Raw genomic sequence first — 23829 nt, 5'->3', positions numbered from 1 at the left:
GAAAGAATCTGCTTGAAAAAGTATTTTTATAGGTACAAAAAACTATGATTGTATTATAATATAAAGCTCTTTAATTGATGGTAATGTAAAGTGTTTTCCTATATATTATTAGCGATTTATGTCTCAGCGAATTTCTCTTTTTAGCTATTAAGGCCTGATTATTTTTTCTTACATTGGAATGAACTCTTTCCTGATAAATATATTTTCCTGGTTTGTGGTTCTTTAAATTTTAGGTTCTTTTTTTTATAGATTTATGACTATTTCATACCTTCATTTAGCTTTTTCTTTTACTTTCTTTGCCTTAGAAGTTGAAAATATTAGAAGTTAGCATGCTGCCCAGAAATGACTAGTTGTTCTATTAATAAAGGATCATTTTAGAGGCTATCACTGTACCTATCCGCCTCACAGCTGACTCTGCATACCACATGCAGACATTTTCCCCTGACTGATGGCTGCCTGGTTTGCTGATGATTCCACAACTATTAATTTCAAGATCTGCAGAGATTTCCAAAGTCTTCTGACTCTCGAGAAGCTAAACCTGATTCCCATTTTCTGGATTAGTCCTATTATGGCATACCCATTTGGAGACATTGTAATGCTGGAACCTATAAGATGTTGAGCAAATGTTTACTAGATGGATATAAAAAATATCAGGGGTGGTGGTACAGAGAGGATGCAAGCACAGTCTGGGGACATAGCTCAGTCGGTAGGGTGCTTGCTTGGCATGCACAAGGTCCTAGTGTCTGTCCTCAGCACTTCCTGAACCAGGCATGATGGGGTATGGCTCTAATCCCAGGGCCAGGAGATACAAACAGAAGATTCAAAAGTTCAAGGGCATTTCTGGCTACTTGGTAAGTTCTAGAAAATAAAATGAGTATAAATAAATAAATAACAATAAATGAAATAAATGTTTTGAACAATTTTATAGTCTTTTTTTGTACTTGTTTTGGAATACATGGAGTGAAAAGGAGTGTAAAGCTTGCATCCCAACCCAGGTCCAGGCAAAAAATTATATAATCTTTTATTTATTTATTTTTGGCACAGCATCTTGCTGTGTAGCCCAGGCTGGCTTGGAACTCACTGTGTAGTCGAGGCTTGCTTACAGAAATCCCCATCTCCATCTTCTAAGTATTGAGAACATGGTGTGTGCCAATACACACTGTGAGTTGTATTATCTTAGGTAACTTTCCCCCCTCATTCTCAGTATCCTCAATAGATAACGTAAGAATTAGCATGCAGGTAGAAGTAATTTCCAATGAAAATGTAATATAATTATAGATTTCAAGTTGTTAAAATATTGTTACAGTGCGCTACAGTTTGTTGGGATTTTGGCGTGTGCGTGCATGCGTGCGTGCGTGCGTGCGTGTTCTGGGGCTTGAATCTAGGAATTCAATGTCCTAGACAGGCATTTCTATCAGTCTGGATTTTCCTAATTAAAAAAAAAAAAGTCCAGGTTCAAAAATAATTATAGTGGAAATAATCAGTATTTTCTTAGACTCAAGGACATTAGTTGAATTTGGATTTACTATGAGTTCTTATAATTCTCAGTATAGCCGGGCAGTGGTACTTTAACTCCAGCACTTGGGAGGCAGGGGCAGGTGGATCTCTGTGAATTTAAGGCCAGCCTGGTCTAGAAAGCAAGTTCTAGGGCAGCCACAGCTGTTAGAAACCCTGTCTCGAAAAACAAACAAATAATAACAATAATTCTCAGTATAATACAATTCATAAATATAAATTTAATTTTCAGTGCTAGGCAACTGAAAGAAAAAGACAGGAAAACAAAACAACACAAAAAACTGGAGAATTCCTTTCCCTGGAGCTTATGGGGAGTGAGCAACAGAAGCAGGGCTAGTTTGAATGAAGATGAAAGTACTAGTCTTTGGATTTCAGAATATAACATCTCAATAATGACTCCATACTGTCTACACTACGAAAGAATACTCATATACTAAATCCACATTGAGTTAGATAAGTTTTCAAATTCTTTTTACTTTCTTACTTCTTGTAGTGGTTTGAATAGGAATGACTCCATAGGCTTAGTCATCAGGGAGTGGCACTCTCTGAAAGGATTAAAAGGATTAGGAGGCGTGGCCTTGTTGGAGGAAGTATGTCATGCCAACCCCAGAGTCTGTCTCTCTCTCTCTCTCTGCTTATGGATCAGATCAGAATGTAGCTCTTAGCAGCTACTGCATGCCATCTTAGTTCTTACCTGCCTGCGTGCCCCATGCTTCCTGCCATGATGATAATGGACTAAGCCTCTGAAACTATAAGCTAGCCCCCAGTTAAATTAAGAACTACCTTGGTCATGGTGTCTCTTCACAGCAGTAGAAGACTGACAAAGACACTTCTTAATATATGGCTGCAAAATCCCTTGAAGCTAACATATGTAGCTCAGCTGTGTTTCTACTGGGTGGCTATATTCTAAAGGGATTTGGCTTTGGAGTAGAGAACAATGGGGAGAATGAAATGACTACTGGTGGTGAGAGAATAGAGAGGATTATCTCACTGAGTCTTCAGTCTGCACTTTCTTCTCACAGGAAGATGGCTTCATGAAGAAGTTTGAACCCAAACCTAGCTGGCTGACTTTCCTGGAAATGACAGGGCAGATCTGGGAAATGCTCTTTTTCTCCTCAAGCAGCACTACTGACAAGGGCTCCTGTGACAATGGTGACCAGCACTTAGTACGTCCATTTGCAAACAACTCAGATGGCAGGACTTGACTTCCCGGAGTTGCGGATGTTTTGTTCCCTCTTGAAGGAATAAATGACTGATATCTGTTCCTGGATGTGTTTCATGTTTTAAGTTTTCGAGTCCACCTGGAACTCCAACAATACTCCACACAGGGATAGGTACTGAAGTAAAGGCTGATGATGACCTGGAGGTAGAGACTCTTCCATAAGGGTGTGCCTATTATCCAACGGCATTCTGTGTCACTAGGCTAAACCATATGGGGCTAAAATCTGCCCCCTGACTCTTTCCTGAGTCCACACTTTCTACATCTCAGAGTCCCCGGCTGTTCACAGTTTCTCACTGATGCTCTCCCCTCAACCTGTACTCTCTGGCCTTTCATTTGGGCTTCATGGGTAGGACATTCAGATGTACAGTGCTGGGGTCAGAAATGATACCCTAAAAGGAAGGACTCAAACCACTTTTCTCTCCGACCTTCTCTTGCCTTCTTCCCCTGCCACCATTTTCTCCCTAGGCAAGATACAAAAGGTAGAATTCACTTCCCCCACGTCAAGTCATAATCAATAGTCAGACTATATGTGATCAGTCTGCCCTTCTAGTAGTCAGGAAGGGATCACTTCTCTTTGTGCTCCTACAGCAGGAAACTGGAGTGGTTTGAAGAAAAACAGTTAAGTGAATGAATATCAAGTCATTTTTAAACTTGATTTTTGGGTGTGTGACAAAACTGTCAGTCTTTTGTTAGACCATCTTCCAATGTTTAGGTCAAGTGTGATGGCCATATAGAAATCCTCTATTTTGATCTAGATCACTTGCATTACATTTCCATTCAGACTATTAATAGAGTCAATAAAGACAGAGCCCCTTTTTCCAAGGCCAGGCACATCTTGACAAGGGATCTCTGTAGACGAAATTCTAAACAGTCTTAGTAAATAAGAAACACAGAACCAAATACAGAGGTAAATAGCTAAAGAGATCAGAGAGTCATGACGACCTTATCTTACCTCTCACCTTGTTGCTTCCCAGAGGAGAGAGTTTCTTCCGATCTGACTTGTCTTTTTATTACCTTTCTGTTCTGCCTTCTCATTGGCTCTAAACCCAACCACATGACTTCCTTGTCACTGCCTGTCTACACAGACCTCTAGGTATCTATGGTTGGTACTGGGATTAAAGGTGTGTGTCACCATGCTTGGCTGTGTCCTTGACCAACCACACAGAGACTCTGCCTGCCGTGTGATCGGATTAAGGATGTGTGCTACCACCACTGGACTTATGCTTAATGGCTTTCTTTTACCTCTGATCTCCAGGCAACTTTATTTATTAACATACAAATAAAATCACATTTCAGCACAAATAAAATATCACCACAGATCTCAGTTATCAACACTACCTCTGCGGTGTGATTCCTAACTGAGGGAATGGAGATATTGGGCCAAGTCAGTATGGACCTTAACACCTGATCCTTCTGTTTCCACAGCTGAGGGTTAGGATTACAGCTACATTATCACCACCAGCCTCTGTGCATACAAGGCAAGCACTCTAACAATGGTGCTTCCTAAACAGCATGGACTTTCATTTTTTTTTTTTTTTACCACCTTTAAACCAGAGAAGGGAAAAGGAATAAGCAAGAAGACCAGGTGGGAAGTTACTTAAAATCCTATTGAGGCAAATCAGAACAAGATATCACCTGTGACCTTTGCTGCCCACAGTGATCCACTTATTAGAAATGTTCCAAAGCACCCCAAAATAGTGCCACCAGATAGGGACTAAGTGTTCAGACACACGAGGCTGTGGGTGGGGGAATTTCACATTCAAACCATGAAACTGTGTTTGATTTAAGACACAGTCTCTGTTGTGTAGCTTAGGATGATCCTCCTGCCTCAGTCTTCTGCTGTGTTTGATTTAAGACACAGTCTCTGTTGTGTAGCTTAGGATGATCCTCCTGCCTCAGTCTTCTGAATGCTGAGATTAGAGGTGTGTGCCACCAATTCAAGATATCCTGTGTGAGATTTCTTTGGTTTGGCTTGGTTTTGAGTCAGGGTCTTCCTATGGACCTATGTAGCTCAGAATGGCCTAGAACCTTCAAGGTTCAGACATTAGCCTGTAAGATCTTTAACAACCTGTTTTCTATATGAACACTTGATCTCTTCTTTTGTTTCAGCTACTCTACAGTGTCAGCTACTGCTGTGGGACGGTCTGTATGTCCAATTGCTCTGATTGGTCAATAAATAAAACACTGATTGGCCAGGCAGGAAGTAGGTGGGACAAGGAGAGAGGAGAATTCTGGGAAGCGGAAGGCTGAGGAGAGAGACGGCAGCCACCGCCAGGACAAGCAGCATGTGAAGACGCTGGTAAGCCACCAGCCACGTGGCAAGGTATAGATTTATAAAAATAGGTTAATTTAAGATATAAGAACAGTTAGCAAGAAGCCTGCCATGGCCATACAGTTTATAAGTGATATAAGCGTCTGAGTGATTATTTTATATGTGGATTGTGGGACTGCGGGGCTTGGGGAACCTGGAGAGAAGCCCTCCAGCAACAAACTACAACATCTTTCCTTAGTGTCTGACACCATTTTGTTATTGAGTCTTCCTATGATTTTGATTTCTGCTGAAAATAATAGCTCCAGATGGTTGAAAACATTGGGGAAATGGAGATATCAGTGATTCTGTCATGAAGCCTTACCTGTGAGAGGACATACAGAACCCTCTGAAGATTCATAACCCCAAAGAGCTTTACACCTAAGGTTGCATGTATTTACTGGTGCAACTATATCCTTGATGAAAATGTACATGTGGAACTAAAGTATTTTTGTCAAAGATTGGGATTAAGTTAAAAAAATGTTTTCTCCCATGCCAAACTGGACAAAGTTATCATTATTTTTGCTGCACTGGCAATCAAACCAAGAGCCTTGTGTATGCTAGGCTTACCCCTCGGTTATATTGACAGACTACGTGTTTATTGCTGAAGGGATATGCCCATGATATGAAGCCACATAAAATAGCCATGGATATCTAGAAAAAGCCTACCTCCAAAATTCAACAGCAGCAATTCACTACAGCTTATTTGTGTGTGTGTGTGTGTGTGTGTGTGTGTGTGTGTGTGTGTGTGGTGTTGGTGATAAAACCTAGGACCACATGCACGATAAGTTTTAAATTTCTTCTGCAGAATAATCCTTGCTGCATACATTGATTTATGGTAGTGATTCTCAAACATTAATACGGATAGAGATCACCTGAGGACCATTTGGACTGCCTAGGCGTGGGAATGGCACAGGATTCTCCATACTTGGCATGCTTTCAGGGGACGCTGATCCATAGACCACGCTCATGTTCAAGTATTGGTAAATGGATATTACGTGGCCACACTGACCTGAATTGTTAGGTCTCTAAGCGTAAAGATGAGACCACAGATGTTGGTGAATTCACTGCTTGTGTTAAGGTCCATGGTAAGAATTCTCTTCTCTGTTCTCCCTCTTCCGCCTTGCTTTGTCTTCAGGCACTTAGATCTGACAGAAATGAACTATATACCTTTTTACATGGGTGCTGGAGATCTGAACTCGGCTCCTCATGCTTGTGTGGCAAGCATTTTACCAACTAAACCATCTTCCCAGCTCTGAAAAATTAACTCTTTAAAAGCCAGTCCTCAGCTATTGAATGGTAACATGGGGGTGATGGTGGTATAAATCCGAGTCAGCCCTCCACCTCACATCCACTTACTATAATCTCCTCTCTCCACTCAGTCAAACATCTGCTAGAGAAAGGCATTATCTGTCTCTGAACAGCAGGTTCCGACAGCAGCAAGACTCTTCGATAATAATGAACAGCGTGTCTGAGTCCTGAGTTTCCCAGAGACGGGACATCCATCTCCAGAAAGGGCCTGCCACTTGCTGTAACAGCGGCCCCCAAGTCCATCAGTAACGAGCCAACTGGCTGAAACAGGCACTTGGTGGTAAAGCAGAACGTTCTGTCCTTTGGCCAGGAGGAGCCAAGTGTCCACCGGCGATGATGTACGCGCATCTGGCTCGCTCTGCCCTCCTTCTGATGCCTCTTCAGCCCCGCACTGCACACCGTTAAGGTAATTAGACGAGTACCGAGTCCGCAAGTATAGTCCTTTGCTGGACCTTCTGCAGAAGCACGGCTACCTCCGCAGGCTGTGAGGGAGGGTAAATGTCCTGGGCTAGGTGCACAGTCCCCCCCCCCTCCCCCAGCTACTGTGCAGGAAAGGTCAAGGACGCCCCAGCACGCTGCCCTTCGCTGCCACCAGACACGGGGCCGGCTCCGACGCCTAAGAGGCCGGTGCACCGTCGGTCCACAGAGGCCACGCCCCCTCGGCAGAAGGTGGTGGGCGTGGCCTGGGCGGTGCTTGCCACGTGACGGCAGTGGCCGCTGTAAGCAGCGCCCAGAGCCCGGAGCCTGCGGGCGGAGCTGAAGCAGCGTTTGCGGGCGGAAGTGCGGAGGAGCGGCTGCGCCAGTCTTACTCCTCACGCCGAAGGTGCAAGAACCGACTTAAACGCCTGGAAGCTTGGGCTCGGCTCGCGCGTCTGCGCAGGCGCACTTATGCTCCTGGCGCCTGTCTGGCTTCCCAGGGCAGGGGGCGGAGCCTGTGGATAGCCCCGGAGCTTCTAAGGGAGGTTGGACCCGGGCACGTTTGGAGTTATTTTGTTATTGTGAGGAAAGGCCTTGCTGCGAGCTTAAGAAGATGCGGAGAGTGTCGATCCACACCCTCACCTCCCGGTTTAAATTTAATTCATTCCCATGTGTTTATCACCTAGTAGCAAACCGTTTTGCTGTGTATTGGGTTACAGAGATGAAAAAGATGATCGTTGCCCCCGAAGGATCAGAAGATCTAGCAGAGGAAGCAGGTGAATGAAAAATTGGAGGGCTGCAGATAAGGCTCAGTGGTACAGCTGTTCAAAAATGTGCTACATTTTATTTCTCCATACTTAGAACACTGAATTTGGGTCTGTTTTTCTAGTTTTAAATTGTGTCGTTGTAATAATCTGTGTTCATCTAGGGGTAGATTAATTTTCACGTTGTGAGGCAACTGCATCCGCACAGTCCGGTTTCTGCTTCTGAGTTAGGGTTGTATCTGGAACTCGTTGCCTTCTTTCTTATGTGTGGGGCGTTTACCCACCACCCCCACAGCTTCCCAGAGTTTTCTTGAGTGTGAGCAGCAGGAAATATTAGATAGAAGGATTTATAGCGGAGAATCTTGCGGAGATAAACAGATAGAAAATAAAGGATAGCCTCGAGAGGGCCTGGAACCTATTCCAACGGGCCCGGACTGTCTCTGGTCCAGGGTTTTTATAGAGACGCCAAGGGGTGGAGCAAAAGACCTCCTCCCCCAGCACAGCCAAGTGCAGGCCATCTCAGACACCTGCACTCAGGCCCGTGGTCCTGATCATCCTCTATTTGGACCTGCTGGGTAAAGCCACGAGGAACCCCAGAACGGGCTCCCACAGGTCCCCCCTTCTTAATATATAAAAAAATAACTATTAATGGCTTACAGCAATCTCCATAGCTGTTACACCTCCCAGTATGGGAGTAGAGGATGATATAGATCGCATTTCTCTTTTGAATTAGGTCCAAGGTGACTACAGCAGTCTTAGCTGCCTCAAGCCCTTTCTAACCCAAAAACTCTTAAGGCAACTACAAACTTAAAGAATCCCTTAGCTTCATCATTACCATTAACAGGTTAACATAAATATTGCTATACATAGTCACTATTCTCTCAATCTTACAACTCAAAGCAAACTCTTAACAGAACCATTTGAATTAGCATATATGGTGCTATATATAGTTAACAATTTTCTCCGTCTTCCAACTTTAACTCAGTCATTTGAATTTTCTTGTTAACAGAACATAGGAAAAACTTCGATGTATTCTCAAACTTAAACATTTCCTCAACTCCACAAAACCAGGGTGCATTAATATCAATAGGTTTCTGCGAACATAATTCAATCTCATAACTCCTCCTTTTCTTTATAATTTTTAAACAAAAACTCAAACCTAGTTAGAGGACCCAAACTTTTCTGTTTAAACAGTTCCATTTGTAACACAAAACCAGTTCCATAAGTAATTCCATTTTTACATAAACAGTTCCACAAAACAATTCATGAATCACCAGTTAATAAAGCATATATGCATTGCATCTTGATTCTAAGTAGAAATACATTTCTTCATTTAAACAGTTCCATTTTTAACCCAATTCCAGAAAACCGTTCCTAGGTCATTACTATAAGTAAGCTCAAAATTGTCCCATTGCAATGAAATCTCTATTGTTCATTTCATTTAAGTACCAAAATTCAAATGATAAATATTGGTACTAGCCTTCCAAATTTGAAGAAATCCATAACCAAAATGTTTTTGTAATTTTATCTCATTTTAAGTTCAAAAAGTTCAAACAAGAAATAAATTCTGTTATCAGGCTTTCACTTCCAAATATGAAGAGACGTTTTTCAACCAAAACTTTTTGCAGTTAATTTTTGTTCAAACAAGCGTCTCTGCAACTTTTGTTCTCACAGACAGACCTTTTTAGTTATAGTAATATTTTAAACCGCACTGTTTTTGCTGTTAGCTCAGGTTTTTCTGTGCTGCGTTGATATTCCATGGATCTCAGCTGCGGATGCCTTGTGCTGGTTCTGGCGTCCGCCATTCTTAGCTTCTAAGCGGCTTCTGGAGCTTTTGAAACCATTCAGACTGCCTACTTTGCAGTCTACGAGGACACGATCTCCTGTGTCTCAGGTGTTTTCACCATATACATTAAGAATAGACTCACACTTAACATTTACACTTTACAAACCCACATAACATGTGCTTAAGCATAAACTCTCTCAACATTTACACATTTTTACAAACTCACATATTAACATCTACTTATTTATACTTTAAGGAAACTATAGAACTACTTTAGCAAATATATTTCCTATTAATTCTTATATACTTATATTCATTCCATCTTATTTCTTAAACTTACATTTACAACTAGCATCTTACAAGCTTATTACTACATGTCTTAAGACTACCTTAGCTACTTCTTGCAAGCTTATATTCTTAAAGGAACTCTATAGATCTATTTTACAAACTTATATAGGCTACCATTAGCATATATCTAACTTAGCAAACACCTAAAGATTTCTTAACAGATCTAACAAGACAGAATTTTTACAAACTCACATATCTTATTTTCATTTTTCTACTTCTTACTCTTAATTATTATCACTATCTCTATTATAAAGATTCTCTTAACTAGACAGGAAGTACGTACATCATTTCTAAAGTTTACAGTTTATAGTTAGCTTTGTTATAAAGCACTGGGATTTAGTGAGTGTTGTCATTATAGAGTTGTGATACTTGTTGCTAGGGGATTGTAACATTCTCAGGACGACGCCACACTCCAAAGTTGCCAGTTCTCTCAGCCGTTCCGGACTGGCAGAGATGCACTGTCAGCAGTAGACAATTTTTATCTAGAGGCTGTCCCTTCACCCAAATTTATAGTAGCTCCCCTAAATGCCTCAATTCAGACAAATGTTTCTATTACAGCAGCACTTTTGGTTTGCTCTACTGAAAAACTTCACTTTATTAGCTTTAACTACTAATGTTATTAGCAGCGGTGATATTTAGCATTGATTTCTTATAAGGAACTTTCAGGTAAAGCAACTCTTTTGTAAGACAGCTAGATTTTTCTGAAGTTTGTTTCCCATCTATAAAGCAGTCATTTCTTTTTTGAATGCCTGTTTCTTTGTCTCCTTATTAGATTTGCAAAGGAATTACTCATTGCAGGCAGTTTGTTCAAAAGGCAAAAAATGTTTTTAATTTCAACAAGTTTTTTCATTTCTAAGACAAAGTTCAGTGTATAAACTGCTTTCCCTTGTTTTAAGGATTTTAAAGTGGCTTGTTTGCTCTTAAAGGTAGCTTTTTTGTCATCCAATTACCGTAAAAACTTTGCACAGCTATTAGGGTCAATAAGGCATTTTACCAACAGAGCCCCAAACCGCGAAGCACCTAGTTCCGTATCCTTTCAATTTTTCATTGGAACTGACACTTAAACTCTTAGATGATTTTCCTCCTTATTCTTTTTAAAGGCTGTATTTTAAGTTTACCATGAATGTATTTTTGAGCTGACAAAAGTGTTTCAGGGCAATGTCGCCATCATTAGCGGAAAAACTACCTTTCCCAGAATGCATTTCCCTTATATCAGTCCATAATAATATCAGTCCCATATCAGTCCCTTATATCATTTCTCATAGTTCTTTTTGGGTCTGAGAGTCAACTGGTTCTCTTTTACCAGACTTGCTTACAAATTCTTACCCGGGAGGTTTGAACAAAGTTTTTTTTGCTTTTGCAATGGGAGATTTGAACAAGCACTTTACATTTTCAGCTATGGGACATTGGGAGGTTTCTATTCTCCTCAGCTGGCTTTAACAGGTGTTTCAACTTCATCAGACACTGGCCCCCAAATCAGAACCACACCTGCCTTGTTAGCTGGCATTGAGGCTGGCATTTCGAATAGCAACTTTCCTCGGGGCTTGTGTTTGTTTTCGCCAGACAGTGAAAAACAAGATCATTTACAACAGCTTTTCCATAGCTCTTTCAGAGAGAATTTCTCCCACTGATCTCATTTCGCTTGCTCCTTCCCCAGATGCAGAGCTTCAGCTATCTGCGGCTCTGTACCTCTGCTAGCTGCCTTTGGAGGTAGGGGCTTTCTTTCTCCCCCTAAATCTGCCTCAGATTCTAGCAGCTTTTTCAGGTCATATTTTCTGGGGAGGATTATGTCCCTTCTCTGTTTCTTCAGAGTCTTTTTCCCAGACAGTTCCCAGTTTGGTCTCAATTTATCCCCTCTACCCCAGAAACAGTTTCCGACACTACAGCGGCGACTTTCCCTGCTACTGAAGGTAGGGGTTTTTTGTCCGTTTCTGTTTTCGGGGTCTGTGTGGTTTGCATACAGACTGAAAATCTAATAAGGGAGGTTTTTGCCATCTCTAAACTCCCATTAGGACAGGTGTTTTGCCTCATCAGGCCTTCACCTGGCCCAGTCCCCCAGTGGGTTGTATTTGCTTGTCTGGGTGCTCAAGGACAGAGCTTATGCCAGAGGCAATCACCCCTCAGGGCTACACTCCCTCATCTCATCGGGAGTCAGTTGAAACAAAGCTTCTCTCAAAGAGATGCTTTCTCTGACAGAAAAGAAAGCTTTACTCCTGGATAGTTCTGTTCTGCCCTGGCTGGGCTCTTTCCCCAGACAGCGTTCTGACTCGGCAGCACGACTGCTTCAGACACAGTTCAGCTTTACTGTTTTCCCAGAAAGCTCCTTACTCTGATAGGAAAGCTTTTTCTCAGATTTCTTTTTGCAGTTGTGGACCTATCAACCGGGACTTGTAGGAAAGCAGATAACTGTGCCATTCCCACCGGCTTTAGCTTTGTTCATTAGCAATCTTCCCCTGGGTGCTGCACCTTCCTGCCTCAGCTCTGTACTCCAGGAAGTTTACAACTGCAGGAACCCTAGTATCCCTGAAATGCACTCCAACTCAGAGATGCTGGCCAGTCACCTCTGGGTTTTTGATCAGAAGTGAGGATACAATGCTAATAGCCCGCATTGCTTCAGGGGATCTTTGCATTATTAGGACAATGAGGAGGAGCACCTTTTCATTCTGAGACACTCAGACAAAACCCTTGATGCCTCAGCTCGGCTGTAACTGTGAAGCTTGGCTTTTTGCCTTTCTCAGGTCAAGTTTCCTGCCCTTTTGGGCTCTCTGTAGCTCTTCACCCACACTCTCCCAAGCGTTTCCCTCAGGGTACTCTGAGCCACTGTCTTTTACTAGCTTGAGGAGACAGAGCATAGAAGAGGTTTTTAGAAACTTGTTCCTGCCTCCTGCATTGCAGGGAGGATTGTGAAAGCTTGAAAGAACTTAGGTTTTGCTGTCTTCAAGTTGTTGTTTTCACTTAGAGCTAATCACAGGTGGTCCCCATACTAATATCTTCAGGTGATTCTAATTTTTGTCCTCTCTCAGAAAGACAAATTTAGTTTTTAAGTTTTAGAGAGCTTTTGAGAAAGATTAAGGCTTTTTAGAGAGATTTTCCCCCCAAATTTTCCAAGAAAAGCTTTAGAGTTTAAGAGAAAGATTTTTCCCCCCCAGGAGAAAGACCAACTTTTCCCAAAACTTCCCAACTTTAAACTTTGACTTCTTACACCCCCATTTTTGCCTCAGGGAGAAATTACTTTCTCCTGCCACTTGGACTTAGCATTTCAGCTGTCCCCAGGTCAAAAGCTTCCATAGGAAACTTTTTCTTCCCCATAAGCTCAAAGAAGAGCTTTTTTACTACCCGTAAAGCCCAAAGATTTTTTTTCCCAGTTTGCTTTCAAAGCCCCCAAAGTTAGAAAATTGAAGAGTTTTTCTGTCTAATTGCCTTACTTATTTTTTCCTACACAATCTTATACTTCTAAGTTTTTCCTAAACTATATTACTACCCTATATCTTATACTTATCACAGATAGAAATTGAGAAAGGGATAGAAGATAGAAAATTTTGACAGAAGAGAATTTCGCTGCAGCATCGGACATCCTTCCAGTCCGCTTTCCTTTTCTCTCGAGGATAAAACGCCTGCCTTCCCAAAAAAAAAAAAAAATATATATATATATATATATATATATATATATATATATATATATATATATTCCATAACACCGGCATGCCTTTCCACTGGCAGGGCTAACTCAGCACTTTCACCAAAAACTCTGTAATAAAACTATTATTTTCCTTTATCTTTAGTCCCTATTACTTTGTCTTAAGTCCCTGTTCATTTGTCTTTAGTCCCCCCTTTTTTGTTCCCCCTTTTTTTCTTCAGTCCCTTTTTTTCTTTAGTCCCTTTTTTTCTTTAGTCCCTTTTTTTTTCTTTAGTCCCTTTTTTTTCTTTAGTCCCTTTTTTTTCTTTAGTCCCTGTTCACGGCGCCATTCTGTGGGGCGTTTACCCACCACCCCCACAGCTTCCCAGAGTTTTCTTGAGTGTGAGCAGCAGGAAATATTAGATAGAAGGATTTATAGCGGAGAATCTTGCGGAGATAAACAGATAGAAAATAAAGGATAGCCTCGAGAGGGCCTGGAACCTATTCCAACGGGCCCGGACTGTCTCTGGTCCAGGGTTTTTATAGAGATGCCAAGGGGTGGAGCAAAAGACCTCCTCCCCCAGCACAGCCAAGTGCAGGCCATCTCAGACACCTGCACTCAGGCCCGTGGTCCTGATCATCCTCTATTTGGACCTGCTGGGTAAAGCCACGAGGAACCCCAGAACGGGCTCCCACACTTATGTATTTTTTCTTCTCAACTTTTTTAGATTATATCCTTAAATTATTTTTAAAGAAAATACCAATGTGATTGGCAACCTTTATTTATTTTTAGTTCATATGTATGAATGTTTTGCCTGCATGTGTGTAAGTGCATTGTGTGTGTGTGCGCGCGTACAAGTGCACCTGATGCCTTTGGAGGTCAGAAGTGGGTGCTAGATCCCCTGGAAATAGTTAAGGGTGGTTGTAAGCCCCCATGTAGGTGCTGTAATCTGTTTTTGGTTTGTTTTGGGTTTTTTGGTGCTTTTTGTTTTCTTTTGTTGTTTGGTTTGGGTTTGGGTTTTTCAAGACAGGGTTTCTCTGTGTAGTCCTGGCTGTCCTGAACTCCCTTTGTAGACCAGGTTGGCCTCAAACTCACAGAGATCAGCCACCCTCTGCCTCCAGAGTACTATGATTAAAGGCATGCGCCGCCACCACCCAGTGTAGCTGCTATAATTTGAATCCAGGTTGTCTGCAAGAGCATTAAGTGCTCTTAAACTGCTGAACCGTCTCTCTAGACCCAACAACTCCCATTTGACTGCTCAATTGATTTCAAGTTTTTGATTATTTTTTTCCTCATTCTGTTCGAGATCTATGACTTCCAATCTAGAGACTGATGTTTTTGATTTATGTATTATATCTTGTGGCTTAGTTACTGTTCTGTTGCTGTGAAGAGGCACCATAACCAAGGCGACTTATAAAAAGAAGCATTTAATTTGGGGCTTGCTTATAGTTTCAGAGGACTAGCCTGTAATCATGGTGGGAAGCATGGAGGCAGGCAGGCAGGCAGGCATGGTGCTGGAGAAGTAGCTGAGAGCTTACATCTTATCCACAAAATGAAGTAGGGGAAGGAGGGAGGGAGGGAGGGAGGGAGGGAGGGAGAGGGAGAAGGAGGGAGGGAGGGAGGAAGAGAGGGAGAGAGAGGGAGAGAGCGGGGAGAGAGAGAGAGAGAGAGAGAGAGAGAGAGAGAGAGAGAGAGACTGACTGACTGACTGGATGTCATGGGCTGTGGGATTTTGAAACCTCAAAACCCACTCCAGTGATCTCTGTAATCACAGAGGCCAGAAGGGTATCATCAGTGTGAAGCAAGAAGTAAGCCTTCCTCAACACAACTCAGTGGCTGTTGTTGGTTCAAACTTCTAGAGGCTAACAAAGGACAGTTTATGTTAGGCATATTTAAGCACAGCACATTTTGAGAAAAAGTTTTCTGGTGATAATTAATTCAATCCTGTGTGTACAACAAAGCTTAAGACATGGTTACATTGAAACTCTTTCCAAGGTACATGTGTCCTCTCTCATTAAGATGGATTGTATAGATTGACTACATGTGGCATGTTAAAGGTCTGGGGGAAGAGCTGGTGTGGTGTTGGTCATACAGATAGTGCAAAGGTTATTAACCACCTCTGCTCTCATTTGTAAAGTACGTGTGACATCTCCCATAAAGATGGGCTCTACTGGCTGAGAAACAACGCTCAAGATAAGGGTCTGGGGAGGATGACTGAGACAAACATAAGAATATGGGAGAACCATGTGTGGTCTGGCCATAGAGATAGTTCAGAGGTCACCAGGTTATTAACCAAATCATTCCCAGCGTTATGGGCAGAGAAGAGATGATACATCTCTTCCTTTGAAGAGACAAGCCTTAGTGTTTAACGTTCCTGGTTTCCCTAGTGCTTATCTGTGAGCACAAGGACTTTGTGCCCTCTACAGCCCACCCTGAGTGACACACCTTCCACAAGAAGTACACGTCTCCTAATCCTTCTAAATAGTTCATCAACTGAGAACACATTCAAATGGATGAGCCTATGGTGTCCATTCTCATTCAAACCACCACATCTTGATAACTAGTTTTCCTCTTGACCTTTTAGGAATTCTTGTTAATTAGATAGTAAAAAGTTTAGATTGATCTTCTGTGTCTCTTAACATTTTTTTTCTTATTTTTTTCCTAATTTGTCTTCCCACGCAGGATTTCTTCCTAGATTGTTTTCATTTTGTTAATCGTGGTTTTAATTTCCAATAATCATTTCTTATTGCTTCCTTTCCATAGCAACCTATTGATGTTTTATAGATTCAGTTATTGTTTTCAGCTTGTCTGAGAAAACTAGAAATCAAAAATAATCTTCATTTTTTTTTAAATTATCTGTTTAACACTGAATCATTTTTTTCCTTCCATTTTTCATTTTAGAAACCTTTCTATTTTGTACTTTGGCTTTTCAAAATGGTTGAAAATCATTTATTGGCTATGCATATTTATGTCCTTTGGGGGTACTGGGCATCAACTGAGAACCTTGAACATCATAGTGAAGCCTTCTACCACTGAATGAAACTCCTGGCCCTTCTTGTCTGTGTATACTTATGAATGAAAGTGTGTTAGCTACAAGAAGCCCCATTTTTGTAGACACTGGTCAGAATTGTCAGGGAAGAATGGATTCTGCCTACCTCCTGTGTCCATGTTTTAGGGCTGCGTTGTCTGTAAATGCTGTCTCATTCTCCCTCTGTCTTACAGGAATCAATCAAATTTCTGCTTTGTTGTCTTCATTGTTATGACGGGTTTCCTTTTTCCTCCCTTCTTAACAAATAGCATGTAAGTGGGCTTGAGGCAGGAAGGCAAATACATGTGCATAGTCTCACACAGAATTGTAGCTGTGTGCCTTACTGCCTATTCAGCTCTTGGGTTTCTATCCTCAGCTTTAAAGAGTTTGAGAAAAGTAATTTCTCATATAGTAAGTGGTGTCAAAGCCTTGGGCCTCCTCCAAATCTGGGTTCCCCCTTTCCATTTTCTTCACTTATGCCAAGCCTTTCAGCAGCTTTACAGCTTTTCAGAAACCAGGGGTTGACTTTCTTCCTCAGCCCTGGTTTGGTATGCTTTGCTTCACTTCTCTCTTCCCTTTGTATTATTGTGCCCAGATCGCGACCCCCAGAGAGACCACCAAAGACGAGCATGCCGGAATGCAAAAGCAAGGTTTAATTCGGGATATCTGAAAGCAATACAAGCCTAGGCAGGGACTTTGTTCAATACATCCAATGCAGTAGAAGCTGGAGGAAGTGCCCACCTTCCTGCAAGCTCAGTTTTTAAAGGCAAAAACCACAAGGTTACATCATTTAGGGGTGCTAGTACAGGTACAAATCTGATTGGCTCGCTTCTAGGGACTTCTAGAAATCATGGTTTAATCTTACTTCTAAGGGGTTGCCCATCACCATTTCTCATTGGCTGCCCTCAGGTGGGGACATTTCTGTGGTCAATTACCCTGGAAACCAGGGTTGGAACATTCCTTGGTTAAACAATCATCACCGAATGAATACCTTGTGACTCTGTACTTTGCACTTTCTAATTTCTGGAATCTGGGTTGACTGGTTCCAGTAACTCAAGGCCTGTTCCAGCAACTCAAGGCCTATACCTAAAATGGAGAAAGCTTAGGCCTTATTTCTAAGATGGAGGCATTTTGTTCTCATTTTGGTCTCACAGTATTACATGTAACTTGGCTTTCTTTACTGTATCTTTCTGCCAGTCATATTTGCAAGCTGCTTTTGCATTATCCTTCTCTTAGCTTGGAGGACAGGAGAGAACAGAAAAGGAATAGAGAAAAAAGGGAGTTAAGGGCCAACGTCTGAGTCTGGTAAGTTCCTAGGGTTTTGAGCAAAACTTATGAACATATGAATTTTACAATTTTTTCCTTTTTACTTTTCTGAAAGAGAAAACTCTAAAATCATAAACATGCAAGCTATGGTCTTGTTACACTTGAAATATGCCTGAAACTTTATGGGAAGTTTTGGATCAAGATATGATAGAGAAGTACAGCACAGATATTAGGAACACCAGCTCCAATTGAAACAGGGCTGGCTTTATTTCAGGGCTCAGCGCTTATCATCTATGTGAATGGGACAACTTATATACCTTCTCTGTACTTCATTTCCTTGTCTGTAAAAATAGGCCATACTGCAATCTATCTGCTGGGACTGGTATAAGGATCTCATGAGTTACTCACATACAATGCTTCCAGAGAAATTCCTAAAAATCTGCACTCAGTACAATTTCAAGACTATTGTTACTACTAATAAATACTCATGTTAATAACATTAATATCGCATAGCTTCTATTTAGCAAATCCAAGGATATCTAGACTCCAAAAGTTATAATGGTCCACTTCAGTTAGATATTAGTCACCATGGACCTCAGGTACACTAAAGTGAAAAACATGAGACTGAGCATTAATAATGGGATGCATAATCTCATTCCTTCTTTTTTAAAAACCAGTTTGAATCCTTCTTCATCCCTCTCCTCCTCATTCTTTCATCCTTCCCTCTCCTCCCTCTCATCCTTCCTCTGTTTTTTCCTTCTCCTCCATATCTCCTTTAGTTTCCAGCCTGTCATCTCTGCTCTTCTTCATCTTCTACATTTACTATTATTTTCTCCAGTTCCCTCTACCAGTCTGAAGTGCAAAGCTGGACTCATAAATGCCTGGCAGAAGATTTAATGTGATTTTTTCAGCTATCATGAGCATTTGGGAGGAAAAGATAGTTCCTAAAGCCACTAGAGCACATTTTAGTAGCTAGTGTCTGTAGTCTCAGCTACATAGAAGCAAAGGATAGAGGAACATTGCGCATCTCTGTATCCTTAATGCTTAGTATAGGGCCTACTGCACACAAGGTACCTGACACACAGCTACAGATCTCAGGAACCGACACTGACATCTGAGGCCTGAACTCCAAATTTCCCTGCTTATTAGAGGCATGACTTAGGTTAAGTTACCTAGGAGGCACTCCAAGATTCATGTTTCCCATGTAATATGTATAACAACACAATATAGCATAATGTAATAATAATTATATTATGTCATGTAATAATATAGCATAAACAATAAAAATGAAGACAACAATACCTATATGCAAAGAACCAGAAAGCTTTCTGATAAAAGTACTTTGTGAGTATGTAAATAGAATTATTCAAGTATGGGGATTACATGGGAAATTCCAAGAAATTTATAGTTTTAAAAACTACTCTAAATACAAAAAGAAACTCCCTTTAGAAGTGGGGATACACTGAATTGGTCGCTTCCAAGTAACTAGAATAGGAAGAGTTAAGCTAAAAGGTCCTCTCCTCTTCTCCTCCCCTGCCTCCCCTCCCGCCTTCTTTCCTCTTACTCTAATGGCGTGGGTTAATTTGGTGATGAAGCAAATCAGCAGAGTGGATACACAGATATGTAAAGATGACTGATTGACCATTCATCTCAGTAAAGGCATTTCCAAAGGTATAAATAGCCAAGACCTGTAAATGCTAAGCACATGCTCCACCATCGAGCTATAGCCCAACTACCAAAACAGCTCTCCCATGAATCTCTAGAGGAGTGACCGTGGTATCCACTTATATCTTTAAAAAAAATCAGAGCTTTTAATTCTCTTTGGGTTATTGGCACAGTATGTGTCAGCCTGCTTTGTAATGCTATAATGGAATATTGCACAGAAAATGATAATAGAAAAGAAGTTGCTAAGGGACTCTGAGAGGGCCAGCATCTAAGGGCACCAGCACTGAAGGGCACCAGTATTGAAGGACTGCATCTGGTAAGAGCCTTTTTGCTGCAGGAAGTGAGGTAGGAAGACAGGGATGGAGGGAGGGAAGTGAGGAGGGAGGGAAGATGACTAGAGGACTGAGTACATCTTTTAATAACAAATCCACCCCTTAGGTAATAGTCTCGATCTAGTAGTCATGGAGGGGATGCTCCCATGTGGAATCATCAGCAAAACAGGCAGCCACCAGTCAGGGGAAAGTGTCTGCATGTGGTATACAGAGTCAGCTGTGAGGCACGTGAGGTCATGTCCCAATAGAAAAAAAGACATTGCTCATTTCCCTTTATCCTCTTCTTAAAGATTCCAACTCTTAATAATATCAAAATACAATTAAGACTCAACATGAGTTTTAGAAAATATAAACACAACATGCCACCTTGGTATATTATTTATGCTTTAGCCATTCTCAAAACCAGAGTAGCCCAATTTAGCAAATTTTCACTGCTCCCAGAAGTAATCAGACGTTGGCATTTCCTGTTTATTACCACATTACTGATGTGATAATGAATCCTTATTTGTATATTTATTTTATATATTAGCCTTAAGATTCAAATTGCACCACTAAAGGAAGTAGTTTTGAAAGAATCTGCTTGAAAAAGTATTTTTATAGGTACAAAAAACTATGATTGTATTATAATATAAAGCTCTTTAATTGATGGTAATGTAAAGTGTTTTCCTATATATTATTAGCGATTTATGTCTCAGCGAATTTCTCTTTTTAGCTATTAAGGCCTGATTATTTTTTCTTACATTGGAATGAACTCTTTCCTGATAAATATATTTTCCTGGTTTGTGGTTCTTTAAATTTTAGGTTCTTTTTTTTATAGATTTATGACTATTTCATACCTTCATTTAGCTTTTTCTTTTACTTTCTTTGCCTTAGAGGTTGAAAATATTAGAAGTTAGCATGCTGCCCAGAAATGACTAGTTGTTCTATTAATAAAGGATCATTTTAGAGGCTATCACTGTACCTATCCGCCTCACAGCTGACTCTGCATACCACATGCAGACATTTTCCCCTGACTGATGGCTGCCTGGTTTGCTGATGATTCCACAACTATTAATTTCAAGATCTGCAGAGATTTCCAAAGTCTTCTGACTCTCGAGAAGCTAAACCTGATTCCCATTTTCTGGATTAGTCCTATTATGGCATACCCATTTGGAGACATTGTAATGCTGGAACCTATAAGATGTTGAGCAAATGTTTACTAGATGGATATAAAAAATATCAGGGGTGGTGGTACAGAGAGGATGCAAGCACAGTCTGGGGACATAGCTCAGTCGGTAGGGTGCTTGCTTGGCATGCACAAGGTCCTAGTGTCTGTCCTCAGCACTTCCTGAACCAGGCATGATGGGGTATGGCTCTAATCCCAGGGCCAGGAGATACAAACAGAAGATTCAAAAGTTCAAGGGCATTTCTGGCTACTTGGTAAGTTCTAGAAAATAAAATGAGTATAAATAAATAAATAACAATAAATGAAATAAATGTTTTGAACAATTTTATAGTCTTTTTTTGTACTTGTTTTGGAATACATGGAGTGAAAAGGAGTGTAAAGCTTGCATCCCAACCCAGGTCCAGGCAAAAAATTATATAATCTTTTATTTATTTATTTTTGGCACAGCATCTTGCTGTGTAGCCCAGGCTGGCTTGGAACTCACTGTGTAGTCGAGGCTTGCTTACAGAAATCCCCATCTCCATCTTCTAAGTATTGAGAACATGGTGTGTGCCAATACACACTGTGAGTTGTATTATCTTAGGTAACTTTCCCCCCTCATTCTCAGTATCCTCAATAGATAACGTAAGAATTAGCATGCAGGTAGAAGTAATTTCCAATGAAAATGTAATATAATTATAGATTTCAAGTTGTTAAAATATTGTTACAGTGCGCTACAGTTTGTTGGGATTTTGGCGTGTGCGTGCATGCGTGCGTGCGTGCATGTGTGTTCTGGGGCTTGAATCTAGGAATTCAATGTCCTAGACAGGCATTTCTATCAGTCTGGATTTTCCTAATTAAAAAAAAAAGTCCAGGTTCAAAAATAATTATAGTGGAAATAATCAGTATTTTCTTAGACTCAAGGACATTAGTTGAATTTGGATTTACTATGAGTTCTTATAATTCTCAGTATAGCCGGGCAGTGGTACTTTAACTCCAGCACTTGGGAGGCAGGGGCAGGTGGATCTCTGTGAATTTAAGGCCAGCCTGGTCTAGAAAGCAAGTTCTAGGGCAGCCACAGCTGTTAGAAACCCTGTCTCGAAAAACAAACAAATAATAACAATAATTCTCAGTATAATACAATTCATAAATATAAATTTAATTTTCAGTGCTAGGCAACTGAAAGAAAAAGACAGGAAAACAAAACAACACAAAAAACTGGAGAATTCCTTTCCCTGGAGCTTATGGGGAGTGAGCAACAGAAGCAGGGCTAGTTTGAATGAAGATGAAAGTACTAGTCTTTGGATTTCAGAATATAACATCTCAATAATGACTCCATACTGTCTACACTACGAAAGAATACTCATATACTAAATCCACATTGAGTTAGATAAGTTTTCAAATTCTTTTTACTTTCTTACTTCTTGTAGTGGTTTGAATAGGAATGACTCCATAGGCTTAGTCATCAGGGAGTGGCACTCTCTGAAAGGATTAAAAGGATTAGGAGGCGTGGCCTTGTTGGAGGAAGTATGTCATGCCAACCCCAGAGTCTGTCTCTCTCTCTCTCTCTCTGCTTATGGATCAGATCAGAATGTAGCTCTTAGCAGCTACTGCATGCCATCTTAGTTCTTACCTGCCTGCGTGCCCCATGCTTCCTGCCATGATGATAATGGACTAAGCCTCTGAAACTATAAGCTAGCCCCCAGTTAAATTAAGAACTACCTTGGTCATGGTGTCTCTTCACAGCAGTAGAAGACTGACAAAGACACTTCTTAATATATGGCTGCAAAATCCCTTGAAGCTAACATATGTAGCTCAGCTGTGTTTCTACTGGGTGGCTATATTCTAAAGGGATTTGGCTTTGGAGTAGAGAACAATGGGGAGAATGAAATGACTACTGGTGGTGAGAGAATAGAGAGGATTATCTCACTGAGTCTTCAGTCTGCACTTTCTTCTCACAGGAAGATGGCTTCATGAAGAAGTTTGAACCCAAACCTAGCTGGCTGACTTTCCTGGAAATGACAGGGCAGATCTGGGAAATGCTCTTTTTCTCCTCAAGCAGCACTACTGACAAGGGCTCCTGTGACAATGGTGACCAGCACTTAGTACGTCCATTTGCAAACAACTCAGATGGCAGGACTTGACTTCCCGGAGTTGCGGATGTTTTGTTCCCTCTTGAAGGAATAAATGACTGATATCTGTTCCTGGATGTGTTTCATGTTTTAAGTTTTCGAGTCCGCCTGGAACTCCAACAATACTCCACACAGGGATAGGTACTGAAGTAAAGGCTGATGATGACCTGGAGGTAGAGACTCTTCCATAAGGGTGTGCCTATTATCCAACGGCATTCTGTGTCACTAGGCTAAACCATATGGGGCTAAAATCTGCCCCCTGACTCTTTCCTGAGTCCACACTTTCTACATCTCAGAGTCCCCGGCTGTTCACAGTTTCTCACTGATGCTCTCCCCTCAACCTGTACTCTCTGGCCTTTCATTTGGGCTTCATGGGTAGGACATTCAGATGTACAGTGCTGGGGTCAGAAATGATACCCTAAAAGGAAGGACTCAAACCACTTTTCTCTCCGACCTTCTCTTGCCTTCTTCCCCTGCCACCATTTTCTCCCTAGGCAAGATACAAAAGGTAGAATTCACTTCCCCCACGTCAAGTCATAATCAATAGTCAGACTATATGTGATCAGTCTGCCCTTCTAGCAGTCAGGAAGGGATCACTTCTCTTTGTGCTCCTACAGCAGGAAACTGGAGTGGTTTGAAGAAAAACAGTTAAGTGAATGAATATCAAGTCATTTTTAAACTTGATTTTTGGGTGTGTGACAAAACTGTCAGTCTTTTGTTAGACCATCTTCCAATGTTTAGGTCAAGTGTGATGGCCATATAGAAATCCTCTATTTTGATCTAGATCACTTGCATTACATTTCCATTCAGACTATTAATAGAGTCAATAAAGACAGAGCCCCTTTTTCCAAGGCCAGGCACATCTTGACAAGGGATCTCTGTAGACGAAATTCTAAACAGTCTTAGTAAATAAGAAACACAGAACCAAATACAGAGGTAAATAGCTAAAGAGATCAGAGAGTCATGACGACCTT

At 41.1% G+C, this 23829-nt stretch overlaps 1 long non-coding RNA gene across 1 annotated transcript; it reads left to right on the top strand.

Moving 5' to 3' along the window:
• The first annotated feature begins 7173 nt into the window (after nt 1-7173).
• On the top strand, nt 7174-22924 carry LOC143268201 (uncharacterized). The gene is made up of 2 exons (XR_013043907.1): nt 7174-7549; nt 22685-22924. It is a non-coding gene; the product is annotated as an uncharacterized LOC143268201 (long non-coding RNA).
• The last annotated feature ends 905 nt before the right edge of the window (nt 22925-23829 follow it).

This window comes from Peromyscus maniculatus, chromosome 12 (genome assembly GCF_049852395.1).
Source record: "Peromyscus maniculatus bairdii isolate BWxNUB_F1_BW_parent chromosome 12, HU_Pman_BW_mat_3.1, whole genome shotgun sequence".
NCBI classification, from domain to species: Eukaryota; Metazoa; Chordata; class Mammalia; order Rodentia; family Cricetidae; genus Peromyscus; species Peromyscus maniculatus.
This window is presented reverse-complemented; position numbering and strand designations above follow the sequence as displayed.